The following is a 17299-nucleotide window of genomic DNA, read 5'->3' as shown; positions in this document are numbered from 1 at the left end:
ACAGTTCTAGGAACTCTTGAGGAATGAGGGATAAGAGACTTAGTTAGAAATAGGGAGAGTAGCCGGGTGGTGGCGGCGCACGCCTGTAATTTCAGCACTCGGGAGGTAGAGGCAGGCGGATCTCTGTGAGTTCAAGGCCAGCCTGGTCTACAGAGCTAGTCCAGGACAGGCTCCAAAGCTACAGAGAAACCCTGTCTCAAAAAAACAAAACAAAAAAAAACACCAAAAAACAACAACAAAAAAAAAAAAATAGGGAGAGAGAAACAGAGAGAAAAACAAAGGATAGACTCGGGTGGGCCTGAGTCCTTATCCAAATGGGGGCCCAGAATTTTATTCCAAAGGTCTATTTATAACAATGCCAAGGGGTGGAGCAAAGGACCTCCCCCCTTGCTAGTTACAGTCACCTGGTACCCAGGCCCGCGGTCCAATCCTAGTGGGCTCCAACCATGGATGTAGTTGCCTAGCATGCCTAAGGCCCCAGCACTGCAAAAATAAAAACAATCAACATTAAAAAAAGGAAACTGGATAATTTGTATTACCAGTAAGTGCAATGCATGCTGCTCTATTTTAAGAAAGGTGTAGTCACCTATCCAAAACATGATTTATTGATAGACGAGTAGATATGTGATTTTAAAAAAGTATAAAATGTTGGTGATGAAATCAAAGTGATAAGTATATAAATGTTTGCTGTAAAGTTCTTTCAAAATTTCCTTTTGGCTTTTTCTATTTCAACAAACTAAATAAAGGGAGCCCTCTTCTGGAAGAATCCGATATTACAGCTTGGCTCAGAAAGGCAAACACGGGCAAAGGAACGATCTATGTTTCGCCAGGTATGCAATACTTGTCTATTCTTTTCCACAAACTCCGTTGGCCCATCCTCATGTGCCCAGTCTGTCCTTGTTTGGAAAGACTTTTCCCTTTTCACTGGCTAAACTCTTACTTCCATTTTACTTCCTCTTGGATAGGGAACGGCAAATGTCTTCTGTAAAAGGCCAAATAGCAAATACTTTCAGCCTTGTTGAGGTAAGAGGAGACGTTGAAGATATCATGTTGGGACATATACGGCAAAGGAAAAGAAAACAAGTTTACACAGCATTCTTACTGACACAATTTCTGATATAATAATGAATACAGCTTTAAAACACTTAACCTTTATTTTTATTTCATGTATCTGGGTGTATGTATGTCTGCGCACAATGTGCAGCTGGTGACCACAGAGGTTATAAGAAGATGTCAGATACCCTGGAGTTACAGACAGTTACGAGCAGCCATGTGAGTGCTGGGACTCAGACCCTGGTCCTCTGCAAGAGTAGTTAGTGCTCTTTGTTTTGTTTTGTTTTTTTTGTTTTTCGAGACAGGGTTTCTCTGTGTAGCTTTGTGCCTTTCCTGGAACTCACTTGGTAGCCCAGGCTGGCCTCGAACTCACAGCGATCCGCCTGGCTCTGCCTCCCGAGTGCTGGGATTAAAGGCGTGCGCCACCACCCACCGCCCGGCCTAGTTAGTTCTCTTAACTGCTGAGCCATTTCTCCAGCCCTGAGTACAGCTTATTGTAAAAACAAATCTGCTAGCCTGTGACAATGGCTCACTGGGTAAAACTCAGGCTGCTAGTCCTGACAGCCTGAGTTGGAGCCCTAAGGCCCACATAGTGGAAGGAGAGAACTGATTCTGTAAGTTTTCCTCTGACTTCCAAACATGTGACATGGTATACATGCACACCTCCTCCTGCCCCCCCCCCCCCCACAAATGTGATCAAAAATTTAAAACCTACTAATGGGAATTAAATTCTTTCTTACATCTTTATCTTTTCAGAATGATTTTTTTATATATATATTTCAAAGTTGTTTGTTGCCTGTCATCAAATTAATGTTTACTTGTCAGTCATGATATGGAATGTGATTTTACAAAGTTTTTCTTTGAAAAGCATTTTTGTGTGTGTGCAGATAGACACTACACAATACTGATAACAATCTGAGCATGTAAGTTGGCATATTAATTGTTGTACCCACTTGAGACACAAGAGAATGCCACTCAGTGAAGGTCAGGTTAAGAGTCCCTTATTCGTTGGAGGTCAAGAGCAGGCCTTGACTGAAAAGAACTCTTGGTCCATAGAAAAGCAGGGTAGGGTTTATAAAGCCAAAACCCACAATCACATCCTGCCAGAGGCAGGCCAGCGTGTAGACGTTTCCAGTGTCTTAGCTGAGTTGATTAAAACAATGTTTTGTGTTGTGAAGCAATGGTGTTGCCAGGAGTGCAGGTGCAGCTGCCTGAGAATGCAGTGCCCAGCAGGATGTGGTTAGTGGGGGCTGGGAGGGTGCGGCAGCTCAAACTAGGACAAGATGACGTCACGTTGGGCGATTCATTACATGGAAGCCAGTAACAGAAATACAGTATTTGGTTTGAACAAACAAGCCGGGAAGAACATTAGAATACTGTTGGATTTTTCATGACACTAGTTACTGTTAATTTTGGTCATATTGCAATAGAACTGTTACTTTTTATCTTAGCCTTGGTTTTTAGAACTACATGTTAAGTGCTTGAAGATGATATAACAAAGTCTACATTTGCCTTAAAATAATGTGAGAGGGGCTGGAGAGATGGCTCAGAGGTTAAGAGCACTGACTGCTCTTCCAGAGGTCCTGAGTTCAACTCCCAGCAACCACATGGTGGCTCACAACCATCTGTAATGAGATCTGGTGCCCTCTTCTGGTCATACATGCTGTATACGAAATAAATAAATAAATCTTTAAAAAAAATAATAATGTGAGAGAAGGGTCATCCACAAAGGCATGTGTGAAAGACTGATTGGCCAGGAATGGGTAGTGATTGAAATATCAAGGTTCACCAAAATAATTCATATTATTATCTCCAGTTTTGCCTAATGGTAATCAGTTCTTTTCTTTCTTTCTTTTTGTTTGTTTGTTTTGTTTTGTTTTTGTTTTTTGAGACAGGGTTTCTCTGTGTAGTTTTGGTGCCTGTCCTGGATCTCTCTCTGTAGCCCAGGCTGGCCTTAAATTCACAGAGATCTGCCTGGCTCTGCCTCCTGAGTGCTGGGATTAAAGGCGTGTGCCACTGCTGGAATTTTTACTGGAAATTAGGTGAACAGGGTTAAGTTTATTCTAAAATACAGAAATTTCCTTTGTACATGCGTGGAGGTCTGTAAAACACTGCTAAAACTAGTAGTGATGTACACCTGTGGTTCCAGTACTCAGGGGGTTGAGTTGTGACATCAGGCTGTGCTCTGCTGGCTTAGTATTTCTACTGCTGTGATGAAATACCATGACCAAAAAGCAACATGGTATTTGGGGAGGAGAGGGTTTATTTTGGTTACACTTCCACATCACAGTCCATCATTGAAGGTAGTCAGGGCAGGAAGTCAAGGCCGGAAACTGGAAACTGGAGGCAGACACCATGGAGGATTGCTGCTTGCTGGCTTTCTGTCCAGGGCTTGCTCAGCTTGCCTCTCTCTCTCTCTCTCTCTCTCTCTCTCTCTCTCTCTCTCTCTCTCTCTCTCTCTCTCTCTCTGACACACACACACACACACACACACACACACACACACACACACACACAGATTTATTTTACATTGGTTTTGGTGGCCCACGCATGTCAGAGACAGGGGCAGGTGGATCTCTGAGTTTGAGGCTAGTCTGGTCTACAGAGCAAATTCTAGGACAACCAGGGCTACACAAAGAAATTCCTTCTTAAAACAAACAAATAAACAAACAAACAAAAAACACAACAACAAACAAACACAATTTTATGTTATTATTTTATTTGTATGTTTTGCCTGCATATATATATACCACATGTCTGCCTAGTGCTTTCAGAGGACAGAAGAAAACATCAGATTCCCAGATTTTGGAGTTACAGATGGTTATGAGCTACCACGTGGATGCTGGGAAACGAACCTAGGTCCTCTGCAAAAACAACACATGTTCTTATCCATTAAGGCAACTCTCTAGCCTTCAATCTACTTTCATATACATCCCAGGACTACCTGCTCACGGGTGGCACCACCCACAGTGGCTAAGTCCTCCCACACCCATCACTAATTAAGAAAATGCCCATGAGCTTGGCTACAGGCCAATCTTATGGAGGCGTTTTCTCAATTGTGGTTCCCTCCTCTTAGGTAACTTTAGTTTGTATCAAGTTGACAAAAAACTAACTAGCATACATGCCATTAAATTCCTCCAGATTTTGTAAAAAACAGTGGTTTTAAGGCTATGATTAGCTCTGGTGACTCCATCCCACAAGCAACATTAGTTCCATTTTGGGTGCAAATGCAGAGGCAAGGCAATGATATACACTGTGCATGTAGGTACCACCGCCTAGCACCACCAACCAGGCATGGGCTAACAAATAACTATTTTTTTCTTTTGGAGATAAGAGCTCATGTAGCCATCCCAGGCTAGCCTTGAACTCACTTTGTAACTGAAGATGACCTTGAACTTCTCATCTATGTCATAGTTAGGTATATTGCTGTGAAGGGACACCATGACCAAGGCTACTCATACAAAAGAAAGCATTTATTTGGGGGGCATGCGTACAGTTTTAGAAGGTTAGTCCTTGATCATCATGGTGGGAAGCAGGCGGCATGGTGTTGGAGCAATAGCTGAGAACTTTACATTCTGATGAGAAATGATTGAGCTTGATGTGGGCTTTTGAAACCTCAAAGCCCACTTCCAGTGACATACCTCCTCCAACAAGGCCACACCTCCTAATTCTTCCTAAACAGTTCTACTGACCGGGTACCAAGCCTTCAAATGTATGAGCCTATGGAGGCCATTTTCATTCAAACCACCACAGTCCTCTTATCTCCACCTTCCAAGCATTGTGATTATAAGTGTTGTGGTTATAGACATATAATTCCTTATAAAGTGCTGGAGAATCAAACCCAGGACTTGATGTGTGCTAGCTATCCTTAGTCTCCTAAGTTATTCTTTTCTTAAAACTTTTTAAAATTTTTATTTTATGTGTATGAATGTTTTGGTTGCATGTGTATCTATGTACCACTGTGTGTCTGGTGCCCATGGAGGCCAGAAAAAGGTGTTGGATCTCCTGGGACAGGAGTTACAGATGGTTGTGAATGTGGGTGCTGGGAACCAAATGCAGGTCTTCTGGAAACTGCTAAGCCATTTCTTCAGTCCCCTGAAATTGTAATTTCAAGGCATTTTATGTAAAGTGAAATGTAATTCTTTTGATTTTTTTTCCAAGACAGGGTTTCTCTGTGTAGCCCTAGCTGCCCTGAAACTCATTCTGTAGACCAGGCTGGCCTTGAGATCCACCTGACTCTGCCTCCTGAGTGCTGGGATTAAAGGTGTGGGCTACCACTGCTTATCTGATTCTTTTTATTTTTTTAAAGAATTATTTTATATTTTATGATGTAAGACTAATTGCTAAATGGTCTTATTAATAAAAAACCCGGAGCCAGATATTGGGGTGAAAACTGAGAGATCAGAGGGATAGGACAAGCCACAGCCAACCTCACCTCACTGACACCTCATCCTCCTGAGAAAGCTACTTCCTGTATACCCACGCCTATATGTCTTTCTGTTCTGCCACTTCCTCTCTCCACCCAGCTACATCACTTCCTGTCTGTCTATACAGACCTCTAGACCTCTATGATCAGTACTGGGATTAAAGGCTTGTGCCACCAAGCCTGGCTCTGTTCCCAGTGTGGCCTTGAACTCACAGAGATCTCGATGGATTCTGCCTCCCGAATGCTAGGATTAAAGACATGCGCTACCACTGCCTGACTTCTGTTTAATATAGTAGCTGGCTTTTTCCTCTGATCTCCAGATAAGCTTTATTGGGGTACACCGATAAAATATCACCACATTTTATCTGTGTGAGTGTATGTGTACATATGCATGCAGGTGCCTGTAAAGGCAAGAAGTTGGATCCCTGGAGGTAGAGTTACAAGCAGTTATGAGCCACCTGATGTGGGTGCTGGAGACTTAACTCCAATTCTCTGAAAGAGCAGCAAGTGCTCTCAGCTGCTGACCCATCTCCCCAGCCCCTCCATTATTTATTTCACGATGAGACTTGTTACCAAGTCTGACTTCTGTCCCCTATACTCACATGGTAGGAGAGAACCAATTCCCACAACAATTCTTTGACGCCTGCATGTGCACATCAATAACTTACTTGACAACTTGCAACCATCAAAGTTATACTTCTTTCTTTCAGACATGATAAGTTCAATCCTAATTATCGAAGCGCCTTCATTGTATGGCAGATTGCAGTATCCACAGATGTATCCAGGCATGGTGGTGGTGTCAGTAATCCTAGCACCCAGAAGTCTGAGGCAGGAGTATCTTAGGGAATGTGATGCCAACCTAGGCTGCGGAGTAGTCCCTTCTCTCAAAAACAAACACACAAATGCCATTTCAGTCCTGTGTTGACTTGGTCTCTTAACTGTGTTATCTGAACTTTGTATATAATCCTCTCCTGGAACCTTGTTGGACGTTCCCATGCGCTATTACAAGCCTCCTTCCTGAGCTCTTCTACCTTTCAGTTCATCCTGTTATATGAGCAGTTGAACTTTTCTAAACACACGTTTCTTTGTGTCAGTCCCTCAGTGAAAATGAATGGAATGAATGAGTGGTGGGAAGTCTGAATGAATGGCGGGAAGCCCAGTGAGACCAGCTTTGGTTCGGCCTTGGGAAGTTGAATTTCAAGTAGGAAGTTTTTGAGGGTGAGAGTGGTGTGATAAAGGGCATTGTCTTGCTTGGATCATTCCAGTAACAGTGAGCAGATGAAACTGGGAGACGGAGCTGGGGATTGAATATACAGTGCTGATAGAAATGGAAGCAGAGTCTGTGCCTGCCAAGAAATACTACCTTTCTGAGAGGCTTGCAGGTGTAATTAGCCGAATTCTCCAACTCATTCAGAAATTGCAGGGCTTAATATTCAGGCAAGAAGGCAATTTGGTTAAAAGGTCAGTGGTTTGATTTTAGATATCAAATTGGCACCTAAAACACAAAAGTATATCTGTGTCATGACTGTGAAGGATGGCTGGATCACTTGATCATATGGGAACATCTAACCTTTGGGCCCTTTCCTGAGGAACTCAGGGCAGATGAAGCAAACAAAACTCTCTCCCAGCTACTATTGTAAACTTGAAAGGATCGTGCTCCTGAAGTCCCTTCACCCACTAACACCCCCCGGCTCTCCTTTCTAAATACTGACTTTGTTAACTAGGAGAAACCTGGAGCCCTTTTTTTACCCCCTCCTCCACAGTCCTCTGAGCCTGTTCCAGGTATAAAAGAAATGTCAGAATTGTCAGAATTAAAGTGGGGACCCTCTGAGGAGCCTTAAAATGACAAAATAAACCAGGGACTTAGAGAGATGGTTGCATTTGTAGAGAATCTGAATTTGGTTCCCAGAATCCACATTGGTGGTCACATTGGATGTCCTTCACACACACACACACACACACACACACACACACACACACACACACACACACACACATACACACAAATAAAATAAATCTTCAAAAGTAATTCAGGATATTGGGTTCTTTGATAATGTTTTTGGTGTCTTAGTCTTTTTTTTGTTTTGTTTTCCAAGACAGGTTTTCTTTGTGTAACATCTCTGGCTGACCAGGAACTCACTCTGTAGACCAGGCTGGCCTCGAACTCATGGAGATCTGCCTGCTTCTACCTCCCTGAGTGCTGGGATTAAAGGCATGCAAAATAATTTAGTAAAATAATTTAGAAACAGACTTGGAAGTTTGAGGACAATGTTATTAGCATCTGAAAGAAAGAAAAAATAACAGGACAGGCAAGCTGTAAATAGGAGCAGCTACTGGAAGAATGGAGAGGGAGAGAGAAAGCCACGATATTTGTAAGCAGCCTCATGGCAGACACCCAGTCATATGGTGGATGGTGACAATCACAGAACTCTGCCTGCCTCTGGTGCTGAAATAAAGGTGTGTGTGCCGCCACATCTAGCTGGATGAACTCATAACGGAAGCAACAATAAATAGTATGTAATGTTCTACTCTTGCCGGGCGGTGGTGGCACACGCCTTTAATCCCAGCACTTGGGAGGCAGAGGCAGGCGGATCTCTGTGAGTTCGAGGCCAGCCTGGCTACAGAGCGAGTTCCAGGACATGCTCCAAAAAAAGCTACACAGAGAGACCCTGTCTCCAAAAACCAAAAAAACAAAACAAAAGTTCTACTCTTTGGAGCAATCAGAATGTCATGTCTCCACTCAAGAGCAGAGGTATTCCATTCTTTTTACCAGGATGAAATTGGTTTCCTTCATAAGGTCTCAACAAAGTCCTGGCATCTTCAATGTATCCTAAGACAACTATAACATTCCCCCTGCTCAAATAGTAAAATCATTTAGGAGAGGAGATGAAATCAGGGAATAGATCTCATCCATTCCCACAATGAAAATCCAGAGGTCCAACTCCAGACTCGTTCACCAGCAGGGATAAGTTGTGGACTGGAGTCTTGGTCACACTGTCAGGTATATCTCCAGGAATGGATGCTTATTTAGAGGAAGAAAGAACAAGAAACTGGTCCAGCAACTAGAACTTCCTTCTGACATCTTTCTACTCTTGATCCAGGATAGGAACCAAGAACACTATGGCTCTGGCCAAGGTCAAGAGCGGAACTGTTACTTTGGTGTGTGGGTTTGCTGGTGTCCTGCTCTAAAATGGTGGCTTGTTTCTGTTACTGGACATTTTGGGAAGTGCTGTCACAGCTACCACATGTTACAGGGGAATGTAGGGACTCCTCTTGGGATTCTTAGTCTCATTAGTGAAAGAACTTAAGAACGGACCTAAAAGAAAACCCAAGGTCGAGTTTGCTAGAGTTTAAAAGAAAATCCCCAGGGATGGAGAGATGATTTGATAGCTAAGATCACTTGCTCTTTCAGAGGACTGGGTTTGGGTTCCCAGCACTCACATGGCAGCTCACAGCTGCCTATAACTCCAGTTCATTTTTAAGATAGAGTTTCTCTGTTCTGTAGCTCTGACTGTCCTGGAACTCGATGTATAGACTAAGCTGGCCTTTAACTCACAGCCTCTACCTCCCGACTGCTGGGATTAAAGGTTTGGGCCACCATACCTGGCTTGCTTTGTACTTTCACATATAAAATAGTAAGACTGTTCTCTAAGTAAAGGGTCTCTTGGTTAAAAGGAAGGGGTAATCCTTATTCTTTCTTTAGAATCAGATCTTTAGACTGAACCAATGGGAAACAGAAAAGATGTCAAAGAGAAAAGGGGATCCAGGGAAGAGGAAATGCTTTGAGAATCATGAATCAGAAGAGCGGGAAGCCTGAGTTACTGGGTTTTCCTGAACAGAAATGCTCGGACTTTGCAGAGTGCCTTTTCAGCAAGAGTGGCAGAGAAGTTGGTGGAAGAAAGTGGGAACTCCCTTTGCGCTATTGAGCGACCTTTTCATCCAAGCTTAATTTTCCTTCCCTTATCAAGTCTTCCCCAAATATTGTAATTTCCACTACCTGATCTTACTGAGTTGATAGTTAAATTTAAAAAAAAAAAAAAAGGTAAGCTTGTGCCCTTCCAATCTGGCAAAGTATATATTCTTGACTTTGGAAGCTATTTTAAACTTCTTTTGAACACTCCAGAAAAAGTTCTGGGCACTTACGTAACAAATGTACTCCTTGGTCAACAGCTCTGTTAAATGTGTAAGAACCACCACTTAAAACGAAAATTGTCTGTTTCTGAGGCTTTAAATCCATTTAAATTTCAAATTTTAAATACAATGTATCCATTTTGACTGTCTCAAAATATTTAGTTTTAGCGAAGCTGAAACCTTTTAAACTTAATTCAGAATTGTCAAAATGGGTAGCTGTCATGGAGACTGTTAGCAATAAACGCTCAAATTGTTTACTTTAAATAACGTCCTTACAATGTGCCAGGTGGTAAAAGTGTCAAATTTCTGGAACACCTGGACCTGGAGTGAAATGATTTATCTAACGATGCAGCTTGCTCACCTATCAGGGTCCCCTAAGCTCTTCACCATTCACTTTCTAGCCTGCGATTCCCATCAGGCAGCCAATTGGGCCGGCTGAGTGCTGTGCATCCTGGGAGTTGTAGTTTGCAGCTCCCCACGGCTGACTACTTGGTCTACAGAACGGCTGAGGACGGTTGCCTGGTGTCATTAGCAAGCGGCAAGTATGGCGGTAGCGCGAGCCGACGGGGCTCTGGCTCCGGGAGAAGGTAGGATGAGCTCCACCTAAACTCCAAAGTTTACTTCATTAAGTCATATTAAATAGTTGCTTAGTGTAGAGAGGAAGCCTGGATTTAGAGATGCAGTTTTGGACCAGTTCTTTTGATGTGGGGCTGTAGGCAGCGCGGAGGCGCACTACCTGCTGGGAGTTGTAGTCCCGCTCTCTGGTCCAGTTCGGCAGCATTGCAGTGAAGGCTGGATGAGGACTTCAGCCCCCAGGAACCTTCACGGTGCCCGGCGCCCCCGTCCCGCGCTCCTCCCTAGCCTGACTGGGCAGTGGGCTTAGGACTGCAGCGACCTTTCTGGGACGTTTACTTTGAGTTCCGAGTGCCCACGGGAAATCGGCAGAGTCTCTTTATTTCCTGTGCCCCTCCTCCTCATCGGTTCCGAGAACGTTCAGGAAGCATCTTATCTGATATCGTATCCTAGCCTGCCTGAACTCTTCCTTGGAAGTGGCCAGTACCCGTGATAGAATCTGGGGGTGACCCGAACACGCGATGCTGCCCCGTCATTCTGCAGGCCGGGTCCTGGGATCGAGTTTGGTCTTTGTTTGGCAGAGCGCAGGCTAGGGGTGCGCCTGTAGCTGGAGATGCCTCGGTGAGGCGCCGGACCTGAGCTTTTGTTTTGGTTACACTCTGAGGCGTGGTAGCAGCTGGCTGGATTGGGGCAGACCCGGGTAGAGTCCGGGGCTCACAACCTTGGGACCTTGAATTCTTGTGGGGAGGAGTTCGGCTAAAAGGTGTGTTGACCCTTCGGAATTGTGTGCGAACGCTGGGTGCGCTTTTCTGGGACAGCATAGTTTTCATCCTTCAAGAAGGGGCCCCCGACACCTCCCGTGCTAAGAAAACCGAAAAACATTGACACTTTCTAGGAGAGCAGTCCCGAAAAATTATTTCCCAGGGTAATCCCAGTCTTGATGGTAAATTTGAAATTGGCAGTTACTCTGGCCCCGCCCCCTATGGTAGCTGCCTTTCCTAAACCTCTCTAGCTCACCAAGACAACAGACAAGAGCAGCAGTTAGCATTTACAGAGCCACTTTTTAAACGCCAGATGATATTTTGGGCGCGTTTCTTACATTATCTCATGTTTTTATGTAGAACAATGTTTATATTGTGTTCTCACTTTTTTTTTTTCAAAGACAGGGTCTCATTATGTAGTTGTGACTGGCCTAAAACTCACAGAAATCCTCCTGACTTTGCCTCTCCAGTGCAAAGATTAAAGATGTGTACTACCACAGTGGCTCAGCCACATCCTTTTTTTTTTTTTTTTTTTTTTCTCCATTTTTCGAGACGATTTCTCTGTGTAACCCTGACTATCCTGGAACTCGCTCTGTAGACCAGGCTTGCTTTGAACTCACAGAGATGGCTCTGACTCGCAAGTGCTGGGATTAAAACCGTGCACCACTAAACGTAGAGCTTTTTTGTTTTGTTTCAAGACAGGGTTTCATTATGTAGCTCTCTGGTTGTCCTGGAACTCAATATATAGACCAAGCTCCTCTGTTTCCCGAGTGCACCACTACGTCTGGTTGTCATCCACAATTCAGAGTAGAAAAGTTAAACTCAGTGGTTGCACATATAGAGGAAAGGCATCGGAGGACACTGAGGAGCAGCAAGCCTCTAGGAGAGAGGTCTCAGTTACCAAACCTGCCAACACCTTAATTTGGGGAGCTTTCAGACTGAAAAAAGAAAGTAGAAAAAACTTGCCTATAGTGGTTAACCAGGGGAGCTATAGTCTGAATTCATACTACCATGCTTTATTGAGCACTGTCTGTCAGGTCTGAGGCCAAGTACCAATGGTTTGGCTTCTTCACACCAACCTTGTGAAATCAGAGAATCATTTTATTCTGTCGATTAACTATACTTCGATTTTCAAAATATTTAGAAGTGATTGGGGAGATAGTTTAGTTGGTATAGTAGAAGTGACTGGGGAGATAGTTTGGTTGGTATAGTAGAAGTGACTGGGGAGATAGTTTGGTTGGTGTAGTAGAAGTGACCGGGGAGATAGTTTGGTTGGTGTAGTAGAAGTGACTGGGGAGATAGTTTGGTTGGTATAATAGAAGTGACTGGGGAGATAGTTTGGTTGGTGTAGTAGAAGTGACTGGGGAGATAGTTTGGTTGGTGTAGTAGAAGTGACCGGGGAGATAGTTTGGTTGGTATAGTAGAAGTGACCGGGGGAGATAGTTTGGTTGGTATAGTAGAAGTGACCGGGGAGATAGTTTGGTTGGTGTAGTAGAAGTGACTGGGGAGATAGTTTGGTTGGTGTAGTAGAAGTGGACCGGGGAGATAGTTTGGTTGGTGTAGTAAAAGTGACCGGGGAGATAGTTTGGTTGGTGTAGTAAAAGTGACCGGGGAGATGGTTTAGTTGGTATAGTAGAAGTGACTGGGGAGATAGTTTGGTTGGTGTAGTAGAAGTGACCGGGGAGATAGTTTAGTTGGTATAGTAGAAGTGATTGGGGAGATAGTTTGGTTGGTATAGTAGAAGTGACTGGGGAGATAGTTTAGTTGGTATAGTAGAAGTGACCGGGGAGATAGTTTGGTTGGTGTAGTAGAAGTGACTGGGGAGATAGTTTGGTTGGTGTAGTAGAAGTGACTGGGGAGATAGTTTGGTTGGTGTAGTAGAAGTGACTGGGGAGATAGTTTGGTTGGTGTAGTAGAAGTGACTGGGGGAGATAGTTTTGGTTGGTGTAGTAGAAGTGATTGGGGAGATAGTTTGGTTGGTGTAGTAGAAGTGACTGGGGAGATAGTTTGGTTGGTATAGTAGAAGTGACTGGGGAGATAGTTTGGGTGGTGTAGTAGAAGTGACTGGGGAGATAGTTTGGGTGGTGTAGTAGAAGTGACTGGGGAGATAGTTTAGTCGGTATATGCTGGCTGTATATCTGTGAGGACCCGAGTTCAATCCTCCAAACCCAGGTAAAAAGTCGAGTTTGGCGGCAGGAGCTTGTAGTCTCAGTGCTGGGAAGGTGGATACAGGCAGGTCCTTGGGGCTTGCTGGCCAGCCTGCCTACCCCATTTGATGAGTTCCGGGCCAGTGAGAGACCCTGCCTCAAAAAAACAAATGTGAGGGCTGTAGAGATGGCTCAGTGGTAAGAGCACTTGCTATGAAAGCAAGAGGACTGGAGTTGAAATCCCCAGCATCCCTGGGAATGCCTGTAACCCTAGTAATGTCTGTAATGCTAGGGAGGCTCGCTGACTTCAGTATAGCTCTAGGCTTCCAAGCTCAGCGAGAGAGTGTTCTAGAGAATAAAAAAAGGTGACAGCACAGGACACCCAGCATTTTCTTCAGGCCTCCCTGGGCATACATGATGTGCCCCCCTCCCCCTCCCCCACCCATACACACTATGGGCATTTAAAGATACACTTGTAGTTAGGTTATAAATAGTTTGATCTCTATAAAAAAATGCAGTTCTAGGGCCTGATGTGGTGATAGCTATAATCCCAGTGCTTGGGAAGTGGAGGACACATCAGGAGTTCAAATCCAGCCTCAGGCACATAGAGGAGTTTATGCTAGCATGGTCAACTTCAGCCTCTGTCTCAAAAACACACAAAATAAAACAGCAGCAAAAGAAAAACAATCCAAAACAAAGAAAAAAAAATGAAGGGTAGCGAAGGGGAAAATAAAACCCAGAAAAACAAAAAACAAAAAAAAGACCCCCTACCAAAAATGAAAAACTCAAAAAAAGAAATGTAAGCCCTAATTTTAAAATACTATTATTAGGTAAAAAAATAGAAGAACCTCAGGGCCTTGCATGCTAGGCAAAGGCCCTGCCTCTGACTTATACCCCCAGCCTGTAACTTATAAATTCGGAAGAAAAATGTATCATTATAGCTCTGGATTGCTACAGTTTTAATATTCGGTGTGCTCTGGTGTATTTTTAAATATGTATACATATTTTTTTCTCAGTGTAAAATGCTAAGCTCAGCTGTCATATTTGCTTTCTAACAAGGTGTCTTCTCTTCTTAAGGGTCAGTGGTGAACTGGTCAGGGCAGGGACTACAGAAATTAGGTCCCAACTTGCCCTGTGAAGCTGATGTTCACACATTGATTCTGGATAAAAATCAGATTATTAAACTGGAAAATCTAGAGAAATGCAAACAGTTGATACAGGTGGGTATGTGTTACATAGGACTAATTTATTACTAAACGAAACCAAAAGGTTATTCTACATGCCCTGAAAGCAGGAAATGTTGCCTTAAAAGTTTATATGCTAACTTCTGAAGATGATACATGTATTACATTTATAGTGGTCTAGAAAAAGAAGCATTGTTAAAAAGTGGAAACAGGGTCAGCAAGATGGCTTTGTAGGTAGGAGTGTTTGTTCGAAGGCCTGAAGACCTGAGTTGGATCTGTGTGCCACAGGGCAGAGGAAGAGAACTGACTTCTGAGAGTATGCTGGTGACGTTTGCGTGTGTGCTGTTGCTTAAGAGTGCCTGCAAGTGCGCTGCTTGAATACACACACACACACACACACACACACACACACACACACACACACACACAGGCTCTCTAAATATTTTACATTTCTTGTTTATTTGACTTTTTACTTACGGTTTTTTGTGGTATATCTGTATGAATGTATGCCACATGTGTGTGAGTACATGCAGAGGCCAGAAGAGGGTATCTGATTTTTCTGAGCTGAGTTGTATACATGTGGTGGTGAGCCACCTGACTTGGGTGCTAGGAACTGGACTCTGATCCTCTGGAAGGACAGCAAGTGCTCTTAACTGCTAAGCCATCTTTCTAGTCATCTATTTATCTATCTATCTATCTATCTATCTATCTATCTATCTATCTATCTATACTTAAAGAGAACATTATATGTTGACAAAGTATTGTCTTAACATAATTTTTACTTCTTATTGGGGGTAAAGAGTTTACTCATCCAAGAATGTTGGGGATGTATTTGAGTGCTAAGAGTACACGCTTGTATACTCAAAGCCCTAAGTTTAATCGTCAGTACTGCCAAAACAAACACATGAACAAACAAAAAAGAAGCGTTTATTTGGTCCCCTCCTAGTATGCCTAGCATTGACCTAGTTTTGACTGAAACAGATGAAGACAGTTTTTGTGGAGCTTATATTGTCCAAGTTATTGGATCTGTTAAGAATGTCTTTAGGAAGCTGGGCGGTGGTGGCTCACGCCTTTTAATCCCAGCACTCGGGAGGCAGAGCCAGGTGGATCTCTGTGAGTTCGAGGCCAGCCTGGGCTAACAAGTGAGTTCCAGGAAAGGCGCAAAGCTACACAGAGAAACCCTGTCTCGAAAAACCAAAAAAAAAAAAAAAAAAGAATGTCTTTAGGAGATGGCTCGGTTGGGTAAGAGCATTGGCTCTGCAAACACCAGAGGTTGGGATTGGATCCCCAGCACCCACATGAAAAGCTGGGCATCAGTGCATATAGTGTGCATTTAACCCAGTCGTTGGAGGGGAGAGATGGGCAGATCCTGAGATCCGGCTGGCCAGCCAGCTTAGCCATTCTGGTGAGCTTCCAGTTCAGTGAGAGCCTGTCTCAAAGCAGTCAGGCAGAGAGTGCTGGGGAGGCACCCAATGTCCTGCTCTGGCTTTCGCATGTGTACAGATGGGCATGTGCGCCCTACACTCACGCACATACAACACATAACATACACCATCCACACACAGATATCTTCAGTAATTGACAGAAGTCTCATTCAGCTTTATCTGTACTTTGTGTAAGCATACGTTGATTATGCCTAACACTGGGCTTCATTTTCTGGATATGTATATAATGTATTTCTTTTTTTTTTTTTTTTTTGGTTTTTCGAGACAGGGTTTTCTCTGTGTAGCTTTGCGCCTTTCCTGGAACTCACTTTGTAGACCAGGCTGGCCTCGAACTCACAGAGATCCGCCGGCCTCTGCCTCCCGAGTGCTGGGATTAAAGGCGTGCGCCACCACTGCCCGGCTGTATTTCTATCACATTCATTGCCATTGGCCTCGTTCTTTCTACTTCCTCTAATCCCTTCTCCTCTCGAGTGGCCTCCTGATTTTTCATGGCTTCTTCTCATTCTCATCTTCCTCGTTTTTCCCTGCCCCCCTTTTTGTGATCCAGTGAATTTCGCACGAGGGGCATGAGTGAGAATCTGTTTACAGGAGCATAGACACCCTACCAGTGGCTACACTCTGAAGAAAAATGTTTTTCCCTCTTCTTGTCTAGTAATTACTAGACTGTCTAGTAATCCTCAGGGATGGGTAGGGCCTTCCAAGCTCCTCTCCCCACCTCCAGCTTGTGGAGGAGCTGATCTATGGAGGAGCTCATTGTTTTTGTTTGTTTGTTTGTTTTGAGACAGGGTTTCTCTGTGTAACAGTCCTGGCTGTCCTAGAACTCACGCTGTAGACCAGGTTGGCCTCAAACTCACTGAGATCCACCTGTCTTTGCCTCCCTAGTTCTGGGGTTAAAGGAGTGCACCACCACCACCCCGGCTAGGAGGAGGAGCTCATCTGAGGGAGATCTTGTGCTGCTTTGAGTTCAAGAGTAGGACAGCCTGCTGGGGGTGGGGTGGGGGTGGTGGGGGTGGGGTGGGTGGGGGTGGTGGGGTGGGGGTGGGGTGGGGTGGGGGTGGGGTGGTGGGGGGTGGGGGTGGGGGTGGTGGGGGTGGGGTTGGGGGTGGGGGTGGGGGGTGGGGGTGGGGGTGGTGGGGGTGGGGGTGGGTGGGGGTGGTGGGGGTGGGGGTGGGGGGGGTGGGGGTGGGGTGGGGGTGGGGTGGGGGTGGGGGTGGGGGGGGTGGTGGTGGTGGTTGGGGTGGGGGAGGGGGTGGGGGGTGGGGTTGGGGGGTGGGGTGGGGGGTGGGGGTGGTGGTGGGGGTGGGGGGGTGGGGGTGGGGGGGGTGGTGGGGTGGGGGTGGGGGGGGGGGTGGGGTGGTGGTGGTGGGTTGGTGGTGGTGTGGGGTGGGGTGGTGGTGTGGTGGTGGGGGTGGGTGGTGGTGGTGGTGGTGGGGGTGGTGGTGGTGGTGTTGGTGGTGGTGGTGCACGCCTTTGATCCCAGTACCTGGGAGGCAGAGGCAGGCAGATCCCTGTGAGTTCTAGGTCAGACTGGTCTACAGACTAGAGTTCCAGGACACCCAGAGCTACACATAGAGAAACC

This window comes from Peromyscus californicus, unplaced genomic scaffold (assembly GCF_007827085.1).
Source record: "Peromyscus californicus insignis strain IS unplaced genomic scaffold, ASM782708v3 Scaffold_16__1_contigs__length_79575227, whole genome shotgun sequence".
Lineage (NCBI taxonomy): Eukaryota > Metazoa > Chordata > Mammalia > Rodentia > Cricetidae > Peromyscus > Peromyscus californicus.
Note: the sequence above shows the minus strand (reverse complement) of the source record.